Source organism: Ambystoma mexicanum, chromosome 9, assembly GCF_040938575.1.
Source record: "Ambystoma mexicanum isolate Mex_15411 chromosome 9, UKY_AmexF1_1, whole genome shotgun sequence".
NCBI lineage: Eukaryota > Metazoa > Chordata > Amphibia > Caudata > Ambystomatidae > Ambystoma > Ambystoma mexicanum.
Window position 1 is genome coordinate 671,629,978 of NC_090931.1, and position 19,461 is coordinate 671,649,438.

The 19,461-nt window shown below is 50.1% G+C and overlaps 1 protein-coding gene across 1 annotated transcript in view; it reads left to right on the forward strand.

The window, feature by feature from the left end:
- The window catches only part of FAM117B (family with sequence similarity 117 member B), a 675,983-nt gene that overhangs the window by 245,450 nt on the left and 411,072 nt on the right, over positions 1–19,461 (forward strand). The gene's annotated exons all lie outside the window — the stretch shown is intronic.

Sequence of the window (19,461 nt, forward strand, 5' to 3'; positions counted from 1 at the left end):
TCTGCTACCAAGTGAACCCGTGTTGGGCCCTTTAAGACGAGTTAACCGTATCTGAGATAAATGGGATGCAGACCGTACTCGTACATCAGACCGGCTCAGGAAGTTTGGCAAAATGTTGGCTGTTTTAATAACATTTGTTAAAACAGGGAGTACAAAAGGCATCAACGGACGCCGCACAGCTCGCTCAGTGAGTTCTCTCTCTCTATCTCTCTCTCTCTATATATATATATATATTTCTGATGTTTGTTAATCTGCTTAGAATCACATGCTGTGCATAGGTCCGACATCCAGTGGTCACTGCGGAGTATTGCATTTTGTTTTTCGTAGTCGAAAAGGGGACGTCGACAAGGCGTGTCTGTAACACTATCCCTATAGTGACGTGCGTTGTACCCACAATCCCTCACGCGTCGAGGTCCCTCAGATTGTTTTTTTCCGCCCAGCTTATGGTCGCCTTATGCGGAGCTCCTAGAGAGACATTGCAAAACAATTACTACGGACCTCGGTCCTTAATATATACTTATTGTAAAGATCCCTCCCCTCGACGTTAGCTGTGAAGCTGTTTCGAGGGGATTGGGTCCTCCGACGTATTCCATATCTATGACATGTAATCACCACAGCTGTGCTGCTTCGGAAACTTTTTCGGCGTCTGCGTCCTGCGTCGATGACGTCGATGCGCCGTCGTCGAGGACCTCCTCCGACGTCATCCGATGTGATAAGTAGGACGCACGACGCCCATAGCCTCAGTTCCGTTTTTTCCGCGAACGTGTTGCTTCGTGTTTCTCGGTTCTAAGCCTCGACTCTTTGGAGTTCTGTTCTTTCTGGTTCTTCGAACCTGTTCGTTTGTGAATTTCCTTCGGCGATGTCTTCCACTTCGTCTTCAACCCCGCGTCCGGGCTTTAAGAAGTGCGGGGAGTGTGGGTCCAAGATGTCGGTGACTGACTCGCACGACGCCTGCCTCTGGTGCCTCGGGGAGGCCCACGACACGGATGACTGTATCGACTGCCAGTCGCTCACGTCCGAAGCCTTACGCGAACGTAAGAAGAAGTTGTCGGTAGGTCGGGTGTCCAAGCCCCGGAAGTGGAAGTCGGCGGGGCTTTCGACGGATGATTCGAGGGGTGACTCTCCGCGTCATCGTCGGAAGTCTCGTCGGTCTTCTTCTAGGAGTGGGTCTCGCCACTCCTCAGCCTCTTCGAGGCGTTCTCGGAAGCGCCGTCACCGGTCGCCTTCCAGGTCCTCTTCCGAGGATTCTGCACGGCACGTCGGTTACCCCACCAGCCGTGCGACGCCGGAGGAATGGGCTTCCTTCGGGAAGAAAATGTTGGCGATTCTTGAGTCGCAGGGTACTCAGCCGTCCGCGCCCCCGAGTGGGGTCGGCCGTGTGAGGTCGAGAGACGCCGCTCGCAAGAGTGGTCGGCACGAGTCACGGGAGCGGTCCCGTTCGGACAAGGAGGCTCGTTCTCGCCGTACCCGTTCCAGGTCCCGGTCCTCGACGCGTTCGAGACCGTGTGCTCCTGTGAAGTCTTCGGGGAAGACATCGACGTCTGAGGCGTCGAGGGCGTCGACAGGCTTTCTCGAGGCTCCGGCTTCGAGGACGTCGTCGAGGCCGTCGACGATCAGGTTGTCGAGGGACACGCTCGGGGCTCCGGCCTCGAGGGCTGTGTCGACGCCGCCGATACTGGAGGCGCTGCATCTGACGTCGACGCCGATTTCCTCGACGCCGATCCTCTCGGCGCCGTTGCTGGTTTTCTCGGCGTCGGCGCCGATTCGCTCGACGCCATCGACGCCTTTCGTGTCGGAGGTGCCCCGTGTCACGGGTGTGCCCCCTAGGAAGGCTCTGGTTAAGAGCAAGCACTCTCGGGTGCCTTTTCGCCGCCTGGAATATATTTCGGAGGCGGATGAGGATTCTGATGGCCTGGTTCCTAGTCGGGTGCCAGATGAAATTGTCTCGGGCCATAGTCAGTTTGACGATTTGAGGCAGTCGCTGCATGATGCCAGTGGACTGGACACCTCTCCGGAGGTGGAATTTTGTAGGCCTGAGCCTGGCTCCCATGCCGATTCCTCGTACCGGCGCCTTATGGCTAGGGTGTCTGAGTATCTGGGATGGTCTGCTCCCCCAGGGGAGTTTGTGCAGGATGATCTGACGGACATCCTTGATGTTGGTCCCCCAACTGACCCGGTACTGCCGTTCCATATGGCTTTACAGAGAAGGGTGGCGGCGGCTTGGACTGCTCCGGAGAGTCTCCCGGCGGTGGGCAGATCCTTGTCGCGTAAATACCGTCCAGCCAGTAGCGACCCCTGCTACTTGACCAAGCACCCCACTCCGGAAAGTTTGGTGGTGCAGGCGGCCACGGCCCCGGCAAAGCAGGCGTCGTACCCTACCATCCCTCCTGATAGGTACGACAAACGTTTTGATGGCTGGGCGAAGTAAGTGTTTTCTTCTGGTGGTATGGCGCTTCAGGCGGCCAACTCCATTTGTGCCTTGTCACGTTTCACGCACACTCTGTGGAACTGTGTTGCGTTAGCGGCTGAACATATTCCCGAAGGGGATGAACGGGATGGTTTCCTTGCTATGGTCCAGGATGGTAAGGATGCCATGTGAGTCCGTTCAGTCGGGTCTGGACTTGGCTGAATGCGTCAGTAGGTCCATGGCGGCGAGCACCGTGATAGGCAGGTTTGCCTGGTTGCGGAAGTCGGGGTTTGCTCCTGATGTGCAGTCCCGGCTCCTCAACATGCCCTTTGATGGTGAACACCTTTTTGGCAGCAAGGCTGACGAGAGCCTTGAGAGGTTGCAGACCTCAAAAGCTGCAGCGAAGTCGTTGGGCGCTGCAGTTCGACAACCTCCGCCTTTTCGTCCTAGGGGACAGCAGTGGAGGGGTGGTTCCTTTCGCTATTACTCATCCTTCAGTAAAGCGAGAGGAGCTGGCAGTCAAAAAGGCCAACGCAGGGGTACCAGAGGTGGACGACAGGGTACCCGTGGTGCCAAGGCCGCTCGGGCAGTTGCCTCTTTGCCCTCAGGTAACGCCGCAGCCGCTCCCACTCAGTCGTGAGGCCATGTCCCATGGTTCGCCGGTTGGGGGAAGGCTGGCGCAGCATCTTGTAGAGTGGCAAGCCATTACTTCAGATGTGTGGGTTCTGGAGATCATAACCCACGGCTACTGTCTTCCTTTTCGGCACAGGCCTCGCGACAATCCACCGGGGAACCTCTCTTTGCAGAGTCCGGATCCGCTCCTTGCGCAGGAAATTCAAGCCCTGCTGGAGTAAGGCGCCATAGAACTGGTGCCTGTAGCGGAAAGGAACAAGGGATGGTATTCCCCTTATTTTTTGGTTTCGAAGAAAGACGGGGGATTGAGACCCATCATGGACTTGCGCGGTTTGAACAAACTCCTCAGGAAGGACAAGTTCAAGATGGTTACTCTCTCTAGTCCTCCAGGCCCTTCAGCTTCAGGACTGGTTGGTGTCACTCGACCTCAAGGATGCTTCCTTCCATGTGCCGATCCATCCCAAGCACAAGAAGTACCTGAGGTTCGCGGTTGGCGACTCGCACTTTCAGTTTCGGGTCCTGCCGTTCGGATTGACCTCCCCCCCGAGGGTTTTCACCAAGCTCATGGTGGTGGTGGCAGCGCATCTCAGGCAAGGGGGGATTCACGTCTACCCCTACCTGGACGATTGGTTGATCAGGGGGAGCTCTCCCGAGCAAGTCCTGGATCATCTATCGATCACCTGTCGCTCCCTTCACAGGCTGGGCTTCTCCCTCAATTTAAAGAAGTCCCATTTGACACCAACACAGCGGCTCCAGTACATCGGAGCAGTGCTCGACACTTCCCTGGGGCAGTGTTTTCCTCCCCAGGTGAGGGCTCTTCACATTCAGCAGATGGTGCACAAGTTTCAGCATGCCCAGACGCTCCCCGCGTTCGAGTTCTTGAGGTTGCTCGGCCTCATGGCATCCTGCATTCTTCTGGTGCCAGAGGCTCGCCTGCGGATGAGATCTTTGCAGTGGGCACTCGAGACGCAATGGTCGCAGTCCTCCGGCAGGATGTCGGACTCGATTCAGGTGCCGTCCTCGGTCGCCCGGGACCTTCTGTGGTGGGCCGTCGAAGGCAACTTGATGAAGGGGGCTCCATTTTGGCTTCCCTGGCCGGAGGTGACGATCGTGACGGATGCATCCCTCACGGGATGGGGAGCTCATGCCAACGGGCTGACAGTCAGCGGTCGTTGGTCTCCGTCGGAGTCCAGACTCCATATCAATCTGTTGGAGCTGAGGGCCGTCAGGCTAGCCCTGAAGGCTTTTCTGCCGACTGTGCGAGGAAAGAATGTCCTGATCCTGACGGACAACACAGTGGCCATGCACTACCTCAACAAAAAGGGGGGGGCAGGGTCACTTCCTCTGTGCAGAGAGACGATGCAGCTCGAGTTCTGGGCCATCCAGCAGGAAGTTTCGATCTCGGCAGTTCATCTGGCCGGAGCCGAAAACGTGACGGCGGACGCTCTGAGCAGGCAGAGCGCGATCTCTCACGAGTGGGAGTTGGCTCAGGAGATTCTCCTGGAGATCTTCGCCCTTTGGGGGACCCCTCAAGTGGATCTCTTCGCCTCCAGTGTCAACCGGAAGTGCGAAAGGTTTTGCTCGCGGGAATTTCCTCCAGAAGGAGCCTTAGGAGACGCGTTCGTGGTGGAGTGGTCATTCCCGCTGCTGTACGCGTTTCCTCCAGTCCCCGTCATCCCGCAAGTGCTGCGGAGGTTACGGAAGTTCGGTTCCCGGATGATCCTCATTGCCCCGGCGTGGGCTCTGAGGACGTGGTACCCGGACCTTCTCGACTTATCCATCTGCCCTCCACGTCGTCTTCCCTACCGAGACGATCTGCTCTCACGGGAGGGGGGTCAGGTTCTCCATCCAGAGGTCAGATCCCTCAACCTTCACGCTTGGCTTCTGAAAGGTTGAGGTATAAGGATTGGGACCTCCCTGAGGACGTGATGGAGGTGTTGCTTTCGGCCCGAAGGCCGGCAACAAAGTCTCTGTACCGTTGCCGTTGGCGTAAGTTCTGCGACTGGTGCAGAGTTCAGAATGTGGATCCTTTTGCATGTGACATCCCCATGGTTCTGTCCTTTTTACTTTCTTTGGCCCACAGGGGCTTGCAAGTGGGTACCGTTAAGGGTTACCTGGCGGCGCTGTCCATCTTTAAGCGCTCGTCTGAAGAGTGTTCTTACTTTAAAATCCCTTTGATTTCACAGTTCCTGAAAGGGCTCACTAATGTGTTCCCTCCGTCACCTTTCCTGGTGCCCGGTTGGGATTTAAACCTGGTTCTTAAGTTTCTTATGGGTGCTCCGTTTGAGCCTTTACATTCTTGCCCTTTGAGGCTGTTAACTCTGAAAACTGTGTTTTTAGTTGCGGTTACTTCCGCTCGCAGAGTGAGTTACAGGCACTTTCAGTTAAGCCTCCCTTCACTGTATTTCACAAGGACAGGGTTGTCCTTAGATTTCGTCCTTCTTTTCTTCCGAAGGTAGGCATCCTGGTAAGGAAGAGGAGAGGCTCCATAGGCTTGATCCTAGGAGAGCTTTAAGCTTTTATATTGCACGCATGTCCCGGGTCAGAGTGGATGATCAACTCTTTATTGGTTACGCTGGAAAGCGTTTGGGGCAAGCTGTGACGAAACAGACTTTGTCTCGCTGGATTATTTTGGCCATCTCGGAGTGCTACCGTTTGGCGGGTAAGGACCCACCGGCTGGCTTGCGGGCCCATTCTACCAGGGGTATGGCTGTGTCTACTGCCCTGCAGAGGGGTGTTCCTATTCGCAACATCTGTGATGCAGCCACCTGGGCTTCAGTACATACATTTGTACGTCACTATTCCCTTGATTCCGTCCGAGCACAGGATCTGGCCTTTGGCAAGGCGGTCCTTTGCTCTGCTATTTGATTGGCTATTCTACATTTTGATTCTAAATTCTTTCCCTCCTCCTTGCTTTGGTACTGCTTTGGGAGTCTGTCATAGATATGAATACGTCGGAGGACCCAATCCCCTTGAAGAACAAGTTACTTTCTTACCTGGTAACGTTCTTTCGATGGGATGGTCCGACGACGTATTCCATATCGCTCCCGCCCGGCCTTCCCCGCTGCAGAATTTCTTTTGCGATTGCAGCTTACGTTCCGCAAGGCTTTGTGTCTGACTGGCAGTTGACTTATGTCACACGTTCTGGGGGAAAAAACTACAACTGAGGCTATGGGCGTTGTGCGTCCTACTTATCACATCGGATGACGTCGGAGGAGGTCCTCGACGACGGCGCATCGACGTCATCGACGCAGGACGCAGACGCCGAAAAAGTTTCCGAAGCAGCACAGCTGTGGTGATTACATGTCATAGATATGGAATACGTCGTCGGACCATCCCATCGAAAGAACGTTACCAGGTAAGAAAGTAACTTGTTCTTCTCCGCCGTGCAAGTTTTCGACGGAGGGGAAGAGACGGAGGAGATCCCTCGGCGCTGCCGAACACGTGGCCAGGCCTCGCCGGCCAACATACAGTAGGGAGAGTGGGGGTTCGAACTTTTATCTTCTCGTCGAGAATGTCTTTCTTTCTCCCCTATCTTTCCCTTGGGGTTGTTATCGCCAGTTTTTATTGCCTCAGCTATGGAGAGGACACCTTTTAAGTTTTGCCCACGCTGTAGGGGCAAATACAAAGGACAAACACAAGCTCTGTAATCGTTGCTTGCCCCTCGATCATGAAGAGGACAGCTGCGCGGCCTGTAAGCTCTTGAAACCAAGAACACTTAAAGAACGGAAAGTTAAGAGGTGGGCGGACTACGCTATGTCGAAGTCAGTTTCCTCACCCGCTGCCGCTGTTACAGAAAGTGACGAGGAGGGTGATAACTCGACGTCCGTTACGGAAGTCATTAACCCCCAGAAGGAGCGCTCGCGCTCCTCGACGTTCGTCCCCGACGGGCTCGGCTCACGCCCTGCTTATGGGGATGAACACCTCGGCGACAAGGACGCACACAGACCCCATAGGCCTAAGCACACAACCCACGGCTCTTCTTCGTCGAGGACGAAGGATCCACCAGCGCCGAAGGGGACGCAGGGCACTCCGGCGTCGACCTCAGACCGCAAGGGTCTCAAGCCCCACCCGCAAACGCAGCCGCGACCAGCGATTGGGCTTTCATCTAACACGGGCGCTACCTCAAAAACATCCGACGTAACGCTCCATAGAGCGGCCGTCGAAAAACCAAGCGCAGCGCAGGCAACGCCGACTCCAGAACCCTCGACCGACTAACTCGTCGTCGAGAGTCTGGCGAGAATTGTTTCCGAGGATAAACGTAAGCGGACAACGAAACGGACGTCGAATACCGCACCCAAGGAAATAGAAACGCCGAAAAAGCACAAGAGTAGCCAGGATCTGCCCCATTCATCTAAAGGTACTTCTGAACTACCGGAGGGCTTTTCTGAGGGCGACGGAAACCTTTCGCCGACGTTGTGGGAGCGTTCGAAGCGTTTTGAAGGTGATAACACTGATTTCCCCCCTCTAGACTATTCAGGGGTTCCCCATGAGACCATGGAAAGACTCCATTCTTGTATGGAAAAGATGGAGAGGTTTTTGGGTAGCCAAAACCCACCCACACCCAAAAGACCAAGAGAATGGACCCAGGATGACCCTAGGGTCAAGATTCCTAGGCTGTTTCCCCCTTCTACAGATGCATATGACCTCACTGAAGAGGATCAATACCTCCAGGAAGATGAGGAGTGTTTAGGTGGAGAGGAAGAACATGAGGAGGAGAGGTTTGAGGAAGACCCTTACACTAGCGCAGGAGCTTTTGAGGAAGATACAGCTACCTCACAGCCCTGGCACTCCCCATCAGTGCAGCCTTGGCAATCCCCATCAGTGCACTCAGACCCTGATGTCTTTCACCCTTCTCCTCCCAAGGACTCACCTATTGGGAACACCTCCCCCATAGATGACCAGCCTTCACTTAATGCACTATTGCGCAAGGCAGCAGCGCATTTTGAAATAGACACAGGGGAGACTCTTCCGGACATAGACTTTGTAGAAAAAGTTATTAAAGAAAAAGCCCCGGTCAGTCAGTCCATTCCGCTCCTGGCTTCTATAAGGAGAAGAATAACTCCTTCCCTTTCCAATCCGGCCTTAGTCAGAGGGGTCAACCCTCGGATAGAAAAGCTCTTCAGCCCTTCGTCTTCTGACCCTTTGTACATCAGGGGACATTCTATTCCGGACTCTCTGGTAGTTACTAACGCAAGAAAGAGAGCGGGGATACCACTATCTACTAGTGAGGCACCACCTGACAAAGAGGGCAAGAAGCTCTATGCACTTGGGAAGAGAATCACGACCTCCGCCGCCTTCTCAACTAGGATTGCGAATAACAATTCCCTATTAGCTAGCTACGCAGATGCACAGTGGAGCAAGCTGCGCAGCGAAGCAGAGGACGCACCAGAACCCCTGCGTTCACGCCTGTTGGCTACTATATCAGAGGGAACTCTTGTAAACCAGGGCATTGTAAAGAACTCCTTGGATGCCGCAGAGACAGCTGGACGTTCCCTGGTTCAGGGAATACTTCTCAAACGCCATGTCTGGCTGCGCAATTCGGGATTTAAGCCAGAAACCCAGGCTTCCCTAATAAATAAGCCCATAGAGCAAACACATCTGTTTGGAAAATCAGTTGATGAGGCCCTAGAACATGCCAAGAAGGAGTTTGATACCATCAAGACTCTTGACCAAATTTCTAGGCCACCTAACAGACGCAGCTATGGCAATAGACGCTCCTTTCGTGGCCAACGCCAGCAGCAAAGCCAACAACAATTTTACTCTGCTACCAACTGGCCCTCTAACCAAAGCACCCAGTTCAGTCAAAGAGGCCGACGTCGCAAAGGAAGAGGGCGCGGCTCCAGTCCAAAAGGCCCCAATACCAACAAATGACCCAAAGATTCGGGTCCCCTCCCATGCATCACCGGTCGGGGGCCGGCTAACATCGTTCCTTTCAGCATGGGAGGGAATAACGTCAGACCGCTGGGTATTATCCACCATAGCCCACGGATACTGCATCGAATTCAACGGTTCCCCAAAATACAGACCCCCACGGAACCGGCGCATGACACCGGAACACCTCACTATTCTTCTTCAAGAAGTAGAAGAGCTACTGAAAAAAGAAGCTATAGAGGCTGTCCCCCTATCGCAGGTAACAGAAGGTATTTATTCAGTGTACTTCCTTGTACCCAAAAAGGATTTAACCATGCGCCCTGTATTAGATCTGCGTCCAGCGAACAATTTTGTCAAACCCCAAAAGTTTCGTATGGTAACATTGCAGTATGTAATCCCACTGTTATCACAGGGGGATTACATGACAACGCTAGACATGAAAGATGCATACTTTCATATTTTAATGTTGCCAGCGCACAGAAAATACCTCAGGTTCAAGATAGAGAACAAACACTACCAGTTCAGAGTACTACCCTTCGGGATAGCATCTGCACCAAGGGTATTCACGAAAGTACTGGCAGTGGCAGCGGCCCACCTGCGCAGATTATCCATCCCGGTTTACCCGTACCTCGACGACTGGCTCATAACAGGGGATTCTTACGAATCATGCTTCTCCAATACCCAAAGGACCGTAGACCTTTTGTCCCAACTGGGCTTCTCCATCAACGAAAAGAAGTCCAGCTTAGACCCCAGCCAAATCAAACGATTCCTAGGGGCTCTAATTCGAACAAAGGACGGCCTCGTCTTCCCCTCCAACGAGAGGGTCCAAAACATGCTGTTTCAGATCCCCCATTATGTGGCAGGTCGAGAGGTTACGGTACGCAAAGCAATGCGTTTGCTAGGGATGATGGCGTCATGTATTTATTTGGTACCTCACGCTCGCCTGCGCATGCGCCCAATGCAAGAGTGGCTCTACAGCCAGTGGTGTCAGGCCAGCGGACAATGGGACGATCTAGTGGTGGTCTCGCAGGCCTTGGTTCTCTCGCTACGGTGGTGGACAAAGGAAAACCTGTTATTAGGGAAAACTTTTGCCACACCCGCAGTGGAAGCCACTCTAACCACAGACGCATCCCTTACAGGATGGGGGGCTCACCTATCCCATCAGACTGCTCACGGAGTGTGGACTCCGAGCTTAGCATCCAAACATATAAACCTGCTGGAACTATTAGCAGTGTTCAAAGCACTGAAAGCCTTTCAGGAACACTTACAAGGAAAGACAGTGATGGTCCTCACAGACAGCACCACAGCCATGTACTATCTCAACCAGCAAGGGGGCACTCACTCTCCAGGACTGTCCAAGCTGTCCCAGAATATATGGAAGTGGGCTCTCAAACACAACATGTTCCTACTATCACAACATGTACCAGGGAAACTCAATCTGCTAGCAGACAAACTCAGCAGAGACTTCCCCCTACCCAAAGAGTACGAATGGCAATTGCAAGAAGACATCGCCTTAAACCTCTTCACGCAATGGGGTTTCCCGGAAATAGACCTGTTCGCAACCCTGGAGAACTCACAATGCCAAAGTTACGCCTCCAGGTACCCCCAGAACCAGTCCAAGGGGAACGGTCTGTTGATTCAATGGTCAGGGAAATTTGTTTACGCCTTTCCCCCGACTCCCCTCCTCAACAAGGTGGTGCACAAGATGCACCAAGAGCAGGTGACCATGATACTAGTGGCCCCAATGTGGGCCCGGCAGCCATGGTTCGCTCACTTGATGGAGATGTCCCTATCTCCCCCAATGAAACTTCCTTGCCCGTATAACATGCTGTCACAAGACAAGGGCAGGACACTGCATCCATGCCCTCAGACCATGAATTTAGCAGCCTGGCTCCTGAGATCATAGAATTTGGACATTTACATCTCCCTCAGATGTATGGACATCCTCAGGGAAGCCAGAAAACCTAATACTCGCCACTGCTATTCTAGCAAGTGGAAAAGATTTGTCATCTGGTGTAGAAGTAAGAACATCAACCCGGTTGACTGCTCTGCCACTAACATTATTCTGTACTTGACCCATTTACTGGATTCAGGTCTAGTGTTTAATTCCATTAAAGTCCACCTAGCGGCACTTTCTGCATACACCACTTCCCAACTTAAAGTGTCGTGGTGGAAGATACCAGTTATAAAGGCCTTCATGGAAGGGGTAAAGAGAATACACCCCCCAATAGCTAGCCCAGCTCCCGGATGGGACTTAAACGTGGTACTTTCTAGACTCATGGGCACTCCTTTCGAACCCATGCACAAGGCAACTCTTAAATACCTCACTCTTAAGACTGCTTTCCTAATAGCTATCACCTCCATTAGGAGAGTAAGTGAACTACAGGCTCTTTCTGTATTAGACCCCTTCGTATCAGTTCACAAGGATAAGGTGGTTCTTCGCACACCCAAGGTTTGCACCAAAATTCATCTCTAAATTTCATGTAAACCAATCTATAGAACTACCAACGTTCTTTCAAAACCCTTCCAACTTGGGAGAAAAAAGTCTGCATACACTAGATGTACGCAGAGCTGTCATGTTCTACATGGAAAGAACCAGATCACTGAGAGAGACTAATCAGTTCTTTGTCTCGGTGGCAGCAGGAAGAGAAGGAGATGCAGTCTCTAAGTCCACTATATCTAGATGGATTGTACAATTCATCACTCTCTGTTACACTCTTGCTAAGAGAGAACTACCCTTCAAGCCAAGAGCACATTCCACTCGAGGCACTGGGGCATCCATAGCATTCATTGCAAATGTTCCCCTTGAGTCCATCTGCAAAGCGGCTACCTGGAGTTCTGTGCACACCTTTACAAAACACTACTGTCTAGATGCACACTCAAGATCTGACTCCCAGGTGGGACAGGCAGTATTAAGACATCTTTTCTCTACTGTTCCTTCTCATAACCCACCGCCAACTCCGGGTACTGCTCGCTAGTCTATGCACAGCATGTGATTCTAAGCAGATTAACAAACATCAGAAGACAATGCATTACTTACCGTAAAAGCATTTCTGATGGTTGTATCTGCTTAGATTCACATGCGCCCACCCTTCCTCCCCGCTCGGATGGAAGGAACATAGACTTCCTTTTATATCTCTCTTTTCTGTACTCACTCACGCCTAGAAGGCTCCCTCAGGGCAGAAAAATACAAACAGAGGGACCTCGACGCGTGAGGGATTGTGGGTACAACGCACGTCACTATAGGGATAGTGTTACAGACACGCCTTGTCGACGTCCCCTTTTCGACTACGAAAAACAAAGTGCAATACTCTGCAGTGACCACTGGATGTCGGACCTATGCACAGCATGTGAATCTAAGCAGATACAACCATCAGAAATGCTTTTACGTAAGTAATGCATTGTCATATCTCTCTGTCTCTCTGTCTCTCTGTCTCTCTGTCTCTCTGTCTCTCTGTCTCTCTGTCTCTCTGTCTCTCTGTCTCTCTGTCTCTCTGTCTCTCTGTCTCTCTGTCTCTCTATCTCTATCTCTCTATCTCTCTCGCTTTCTCGCTTTCTCGCTCTCTCTCTCTATCGCTCTCTATCTCTCTATCGCTCTCTATCTCTCTATCGCTCTCTATCTCTCTATCGCTCTCTATCTCTCTATCGCTCTCTATCTCTCTATCGCTCTCTATCTCTCTTTCGCTCTAAAAAAAAACATAACTTTCATACTGAAACTTCATCATACTACGTGCCAAAGTAAGAAAACCTATTGGTCTACGGGGAACATCTAAGTATACTTTCTATATAGGGACGTGTTGTGATTGGGTCTGTAAGGTCAGGTGGACAACTAAGCCCTCCCTAATTGCAAGTCATCTGTTTTGGACTAATACACAATGTCCTATTGGCATCTCAAACTATAGGGCTCTTTTATACATGGCCCTCTATAATTGGTTGGCACACTTGTATCCTTCTGGAATATTCCACTCGCTAGCTGCACAGAAGCTTGTACCCCAAGTGCTGGGAGGTCGGCCTAGTCATGCTTCCCCACCCAATTAACCCAACATCCATCATCACTCCTGTGGTCTGCCATTCAATGACTTCTGTTTGAACTTGGCTTTGTGCAGGCTCTCTGCAACTGAGAATAAAAGTGAGTCAAGGTTTGGCCTCATCTTCTGGTCTCGGTGAGCTTCTTCGTTGCATTTTATTAAATGGCAAAAACTTGGTGCTTCTAGTGTTTTTCCATTACACCTCAAACAGACGCTCAGCTCACTTCTCACGTTATTGTATCCTTTCAAGTAATCAGATTCTCCGCGACCCGACTCTTGACGCTGGGCCAGGTAAGCCTTTCTGGGCTCTTCCTTTCGCTGTCAGCTATTCTATTCTGCTACCCCACACTTCCAACCCTTTTATTCACGGGGTCCAAGTTTACTTCAGTGCGTCGTGGAACATCCAGGTTCTATACATGTCTATACATATACATTGGCGCATCGCCTGCAATCTATTTACTACGTAGCCAGCCTTATGATTACTTTACTTGCGTTACTACAATTGTAAAATGGTTTGGCATTTTCTTCAGTGCTGCTCTGCACGTGCAATCTTCATTTCGCTCACAAAATGTTGCTTAATTCGCTACTTCGCCATCAGATTCTATAAGGTCTATTTTTTCTTCATTGGCATCTCTTCTAGGTGCGTAATTTCTCCTTCGTGTGACTTCACCTTTCTTCTCTTTCGTTTTCTTTCACAGTTCTTCTGGAATTTCCTTCAGAAGACCGTCATTTCTCTGCAGATACATATAGGGTTTTCTCAATGGATACCTTGTTTCAAGGGCTCTTCGCGTTATAGGTTCCATTACTGGCCTTGCGCATGTCGCAATTTCCGGTTGCCAACATATAGGCAGGATGGGGGTGGGACTTCCGATAGGAGTGATTGGCTTCTCCTCTACATATGTACTCTTTATTCATGAGCATGTGAATCCATGCCAGACCCCATGTAACTGTTGTTCTCCAGTATGGGTCTGGCATGGATTCACATGCGAACCCTCCTGCCCCTCTGAAGCTCTTCTTGGTCATACTGCCACTTTACGTGCTACCAAATCTGAAGATGGATGCCAGAGGGAGGGGCTTAGGGAGGGAGAGAGCAGTCATTGGCTGGAGGCAGTCTGACCCAGAGCTCAGCAATTGGTTTAGAGGAGACACAGTTTGTTAGTGAAAGTCAAACTGGTTTTTCTTTTACAGAGTATTCCCGCCTGACGACGGGGAATATTCATGAGCATGTGAATCCATGTCAGACCCATGCTGGAGAACAGTTACAGGTAAGTAACTTGTTTCTTCTCTTATCAAGTGTCATTCATTTATGCAACAATTCAGAACTGCCTTCTTAAATAAGGGGGACTCGAGTTCACTATAATTTTCTGGCGTTTGTGTTTAAACATGCTAGAGCACAGTAGCCAATGCACAGATATGTGAAGCACTATCAGCATGCATGATTTGTATTTAGTTATTGACCAGGACTGATCAAGAACCATCAATCACAGCCCTATTTGCGGGGTCGAGATGCACAGCTGTTCTTTCTGATCCCAAAAATAGGTTATCACGACACAAGGTTTTTACAATATCTGGATCAGATACACCCTTTATTAATGGCCGACCAGGCTTATAACCTAGGGTATGTCCAATCTCCTGTGAATGATGAGAGGTTGTGTGAACTAGCTCCCTGGAGCCACGTCCCTGAGAGAACCAATCACGGAGGAGCATGTCCTTCAGAGTTAAACTGCGCCAAACAGGCCGAAGATGTCTGGCGAGGGAGCAAGAATGCCAGTGCTGGTGTGTAGGACCCGCACCAGGAGGGTGCAGATAGGCGCAGCTGCAGCTAATGGCCATCTATGGCAGCCCCGAAAAGCTTGAACGAGTGGGAAGAGCCTCGTAAGGCTGAAGTAGAGCCCGGCTGAACTGTTGCATACTCAATGCTGCACAGACCAAACTGCAGGAACCAGTGAGAAGAGCCTGGAAAAGCTGACGTGGAGCTCAAGTGAAAAATCACACAGCGGCTCCACGACTAGAGGAGACAACCCGACTCGGGGCCCCCCCTCCTATGGAACACCGATATCTGGTGCGCATAGGCTCTGTTGGGGAGAATTCTCTCTTTAGGCTGAATATCCTAACCCAGTGAGTCCCCCAGCAGCTTTGCTGGAGTTCTGGAGTTTGTTTTTTTCTCCTGCCAAGAGTGAGACTCTTTTTCTCCCACTCTTGGACATGATTTACGGTATTCCTTTGACTGGTAATGTGTTTTATGGGCTATGGGGTCCTTTACTCCATAGGGTCTCATGTGTTTTTACTATGTGTGTTACACAGCACCCTCCGTGCATTAACACAGGGGTGTCATAGTGACACCCCACCATAGACTCCATACCCTGGGACTGACTACTGTCTCCCAGGGCATGTAAAGTCACCATTGGCTTTACTAGTCCCAAATTATTAACAGAAACCAGTACAAACCATCATATTGTGGACGTACTGGTTGGGGCAATTCGATTGCCCCGGGGTCTGTTAGTCGAGGGGGGGAAGTCTCTGTCCCCCCTGATCGAGTTTTGGCTGGTGGCAGTGGAAACTACTTTTTATATTCGACCGCAAATATTTCCCTATGGGATTTTCCCATTGTTCGAGGCTACCAACTTTAATTATTTAATTCTCATAGCCTCGAACCGCCGGTTTATTTAATTAATATTAATTCTCCGGTTGGTATTTTTTGCCAAGACTGGATTCTAAAATGGCGTTTGTGTTCTCTTCTGTGACTCCAACCCAAGTCGAGCCCTTTGTTCCACTTTTTGGCTGGCTTCTCCACAGAAGCCTCCAAAAGTGGTGCCACTCTGTCTGGGTACCACAGGGGGTGTGGGAGGGGTTTAGGCACCCTGGCCTGAGTTACCTTGGTAACTCAAGTCGCACTCTTGTGTGATTGGCCCAAGTGGTGAGCCGGCCGGCTCACCACTTAGCATGTTTGATTGACAGCTAGGCTGATTGAATGGGGGTATGCTGCATAAAAGCAGGGCTTTGGGCACTGGAACTTCAGAAGTCGCCACAGGACCTGAGAATCCGACGAGGGAGAAGCTGAGCCGACCTACCACGACGACACCACCGGTGGAGCCCTGCGGAATCGACTCAACACTTCCCGACGACAGAGGAGATCTCCCGGCTGGAGAGGCTTCTTCCCCTGACTGGTGGGCACAACCAGTTTACCTTTCTTTCTTCGCACCCCAGTTCGGTTTGTGGTCGAACTGCCCGTGCCAAGCACCCCGGCGGCCGGATAGCCACTCACCAGTGCAACGGACTCCTGTCTTCCTCCACGACGAGATCCTCTCTTCCCCCGGACGAAGCACCGACTTGCATCCGCTGCCAGGAACAACTGCCCCCGCTGGAGTGTTCTCAGTACTTTAAGGTATCGTGTCCGCCAGGCCTCCCTTTCTAAAGATTGCTACAAGGTAAGAATAACTCCTTAACCTTCTGGACTGGGCTGGCCGCCTTGACCCTCTAAATGGTCCCTTTCTTTGATCCAACTTCTTTTTGAACCATTACAAGACTTTTGTGCACTGCAACCGTGTGACCTTGGACACATTTCGTTTCGATCCTCTTAAAGCGGATCTGGCCTACTGACTCTGAATTCACGGTTTTACTTTGCCTTCCTCTCTTGTTATGTTCTTGTAAAAGTGTTGGGATCTGTTTCAATTTGTTCTCTGCTTTTCTCTCCCTTTTTAAAACGAACTATTAGAGTGCCATCTACGTTAAGCGCTCACCGCTGTCTGAAAATAAGTGGGGCTTTACTTAAGACTTGTCCAATATTCTTTTAAGGGAGTGTATATCCTTTAGTTACTGTGTTTCTGAATTGCTTACTATTAGTGCCTGTGTGTTTTTCTAGATGTGGTTTTAAATAATTATATCTCTTTTACACCAAGCCCTGGTCAGTGTTTACTTGTTCTATTGTGTGCTCTTGACCTATTGTGAATACTCTGTATACTGCCTAACTCTTCTTGAGGGAAGTCTGACTGCTCAACCACAGCTACCAAGTGAATCTGTGTGGTACAGACTGCTACCAAGTGGGTTTACTGCCAAACACCTGTAGTCTTAAATCTTTTGCAGTGGTCCCAGAGGGAACTGCACAGGTTTCTGCCTAGCAGACTCCAGAGGAAATGGAGGTGGGCAATGGAGTGAAAGGAGAGGCATACCACAGAGCAGTGGAGTGAGAATGGAAATGCCCTGGAGCACACAGACTAAACACCCAAGAGTGGTGTAAACGTGAGACCACCCCACAAATGGAGAGTTTAGAGTAAGAGCCCCAGCATGGAGAGCCTAGAGTGGTGAGAATGACATTTTGAAAGAATCCCAGAGGGGAGAAAGACTGAGAGACCTGGATTGAGACACCCAAACCTTTACTAAAAAGGACAGGGTTGGGTCAGAAGCCAGCAGACCTCCCTGCCTGTCTCTCCTCGTTTCTTCTTTTGCAGCTTTCTTTTGAGAAGGGAAAGAAGGCAAGTTAGAGCAGGCCTCCGGACATAGAACTTTATTATCCTGCCGAGCACCATTTTTAACTTTGTTGAATAGGCACTGAGGTGGTAGACGTTGGGAAAGATTATTTTGTAATTGACAACAATAAAACCTTTAAATGTCTTATTGTCAGTCCTAATTCTGACCTGCCACAGTGCAGGGACGGATGCTACACCTCACCTGTACCATTAAATCAGAGACATGACCCAGTAGTCATTACGAGATGACCTATTGTGCAGTAATGATAGAACTTCCCACCCCCACTTCCCATCTTCTCGCCGCACTTGCACGCTCTGAATACTCACAAGGCATAGTAGGTTTGTCTTTTTCTTCCACTGTATTCATTGTTTTCAATCCCATGTTCCCTCCCTGTTGTCCTGTGGGCGCTTTGAAACAGAATTGACTTGCTGTATAAGCATCTAACAAATGCGCAATAAATAAACTCCCTTTCCCCGAGGTGAATACACAGCAAACATCAATTACAGCCCCCATCTGCTATGCCCGCAACAATTTGTCCCAAATTAGTTGGTGACCTGCGTGTAACACTCTAACTGTACATCGAAAATTGTATTAATATCCCCACCCCAAACCATAGTCTATCGCAAAGCTAGCCGAAAGTGTGGATTATAGATATTGGGCCCATATACATTCACTATCGAGTATACCCTTGTTGATCATTCCATTCAGTGTGTAAAATTGCGCATCTCCCCTTAGGGATGACAAGTCGATGATTTACTTTGAAAATGCACAGACTTTTGTATCAAATTGAATACGCCTCTAGTTTGAGTCAAATGTCTGTAAGGAACCTTTGCGATCCCCATTTTCTAGCAAATACCTCATGCACTAACATAATACTATGTCTCCTGCAATAGCACAATCTTTGCTCTGTGTCTCTCGATTGCAAGAGTTCAAATGCTTTGATGGGATTGTTTAACCCCATAACATTCCAACCCATAACCGTTATCCAAGCTATATCAAACCCCTGATATTCCCCGGCCCTCTTTGATTATTTTACATGGTTGTTCAGAATCAAACATACTTTGCCACAAGTATTCAGTGATGTAATTAACTGGCAAAGTGTTTTGTGGGTAAAAAAAACCTTCCCTGGACCACACCCGACCCTCGCCATGTCCCCAATGTACGTGGTGTATTACCAGAACCTATTACATTACATTTGTTATGCACACTATTGGTCCTCAGACATAAAGGCGCAGACAGACAAGACACCTGAACAGCACACAAAAAAAGTAGGAGACCCAAGGGATTTTAACTGGGTCCCCCACAGGTACCAGAGCAGGAGATTACTTAAGGACTGGTATACTAGGAAACCGAGAGATGTAATTCCTGAATCCATTTGGCACTCAAATTATCACGATATCAGGAAAAAAGGAGGGGTTTTAGTTCTTTCTTAAAGACTTGGAGGGAATTAAGACTCCTTAGTCTGTCTGGCAGTGTATTCCACAGGAAAGGAGCCTTTACATTAAACGCTTCATTTCCAGCCTTTGCGTTCTTGCATCGAGGCTGCTCAATCAGATTTTGGTTTCCTGATCTGAGAGTTTGTAGATTACTTTTCTCTTGTATATGGTTTTGTAGATAAATGGGCATAACTTGTAGCCTGCATTTAAATGTAATAGCCAACACTCTAAAAGAGATCCGGGATTCAATGGGAAGCCAGTGAAGAGATCGCCTGACCTCTGTTACGTGGCTGTGCGTAGGAAGTCTGAACTACTTTGACCACCCAGTTCTGAGCAACCTGCAGCCTACGCAGTTCTAGTTGACTAATGCCTAGCAGTAGACTGCAGTAATAGTCAAGCTTTGCTCCGATTATTGCCCTGGCAATATTGTCTGCGCTTTCTTGAGAAATCATGGGCCTCAGATGAGCAAGTAGTTTAACATAGTATACTACCCCTGCCACTACAGTGGAGACATGAGCCTTCATACTCAGTCGGATCCAGAATTACCCCTATAATTTTTGTTTTAGGTAGAGGAGAGATGAAATCACCCCCCAGTTTGAATGAGCTATAGACTTGA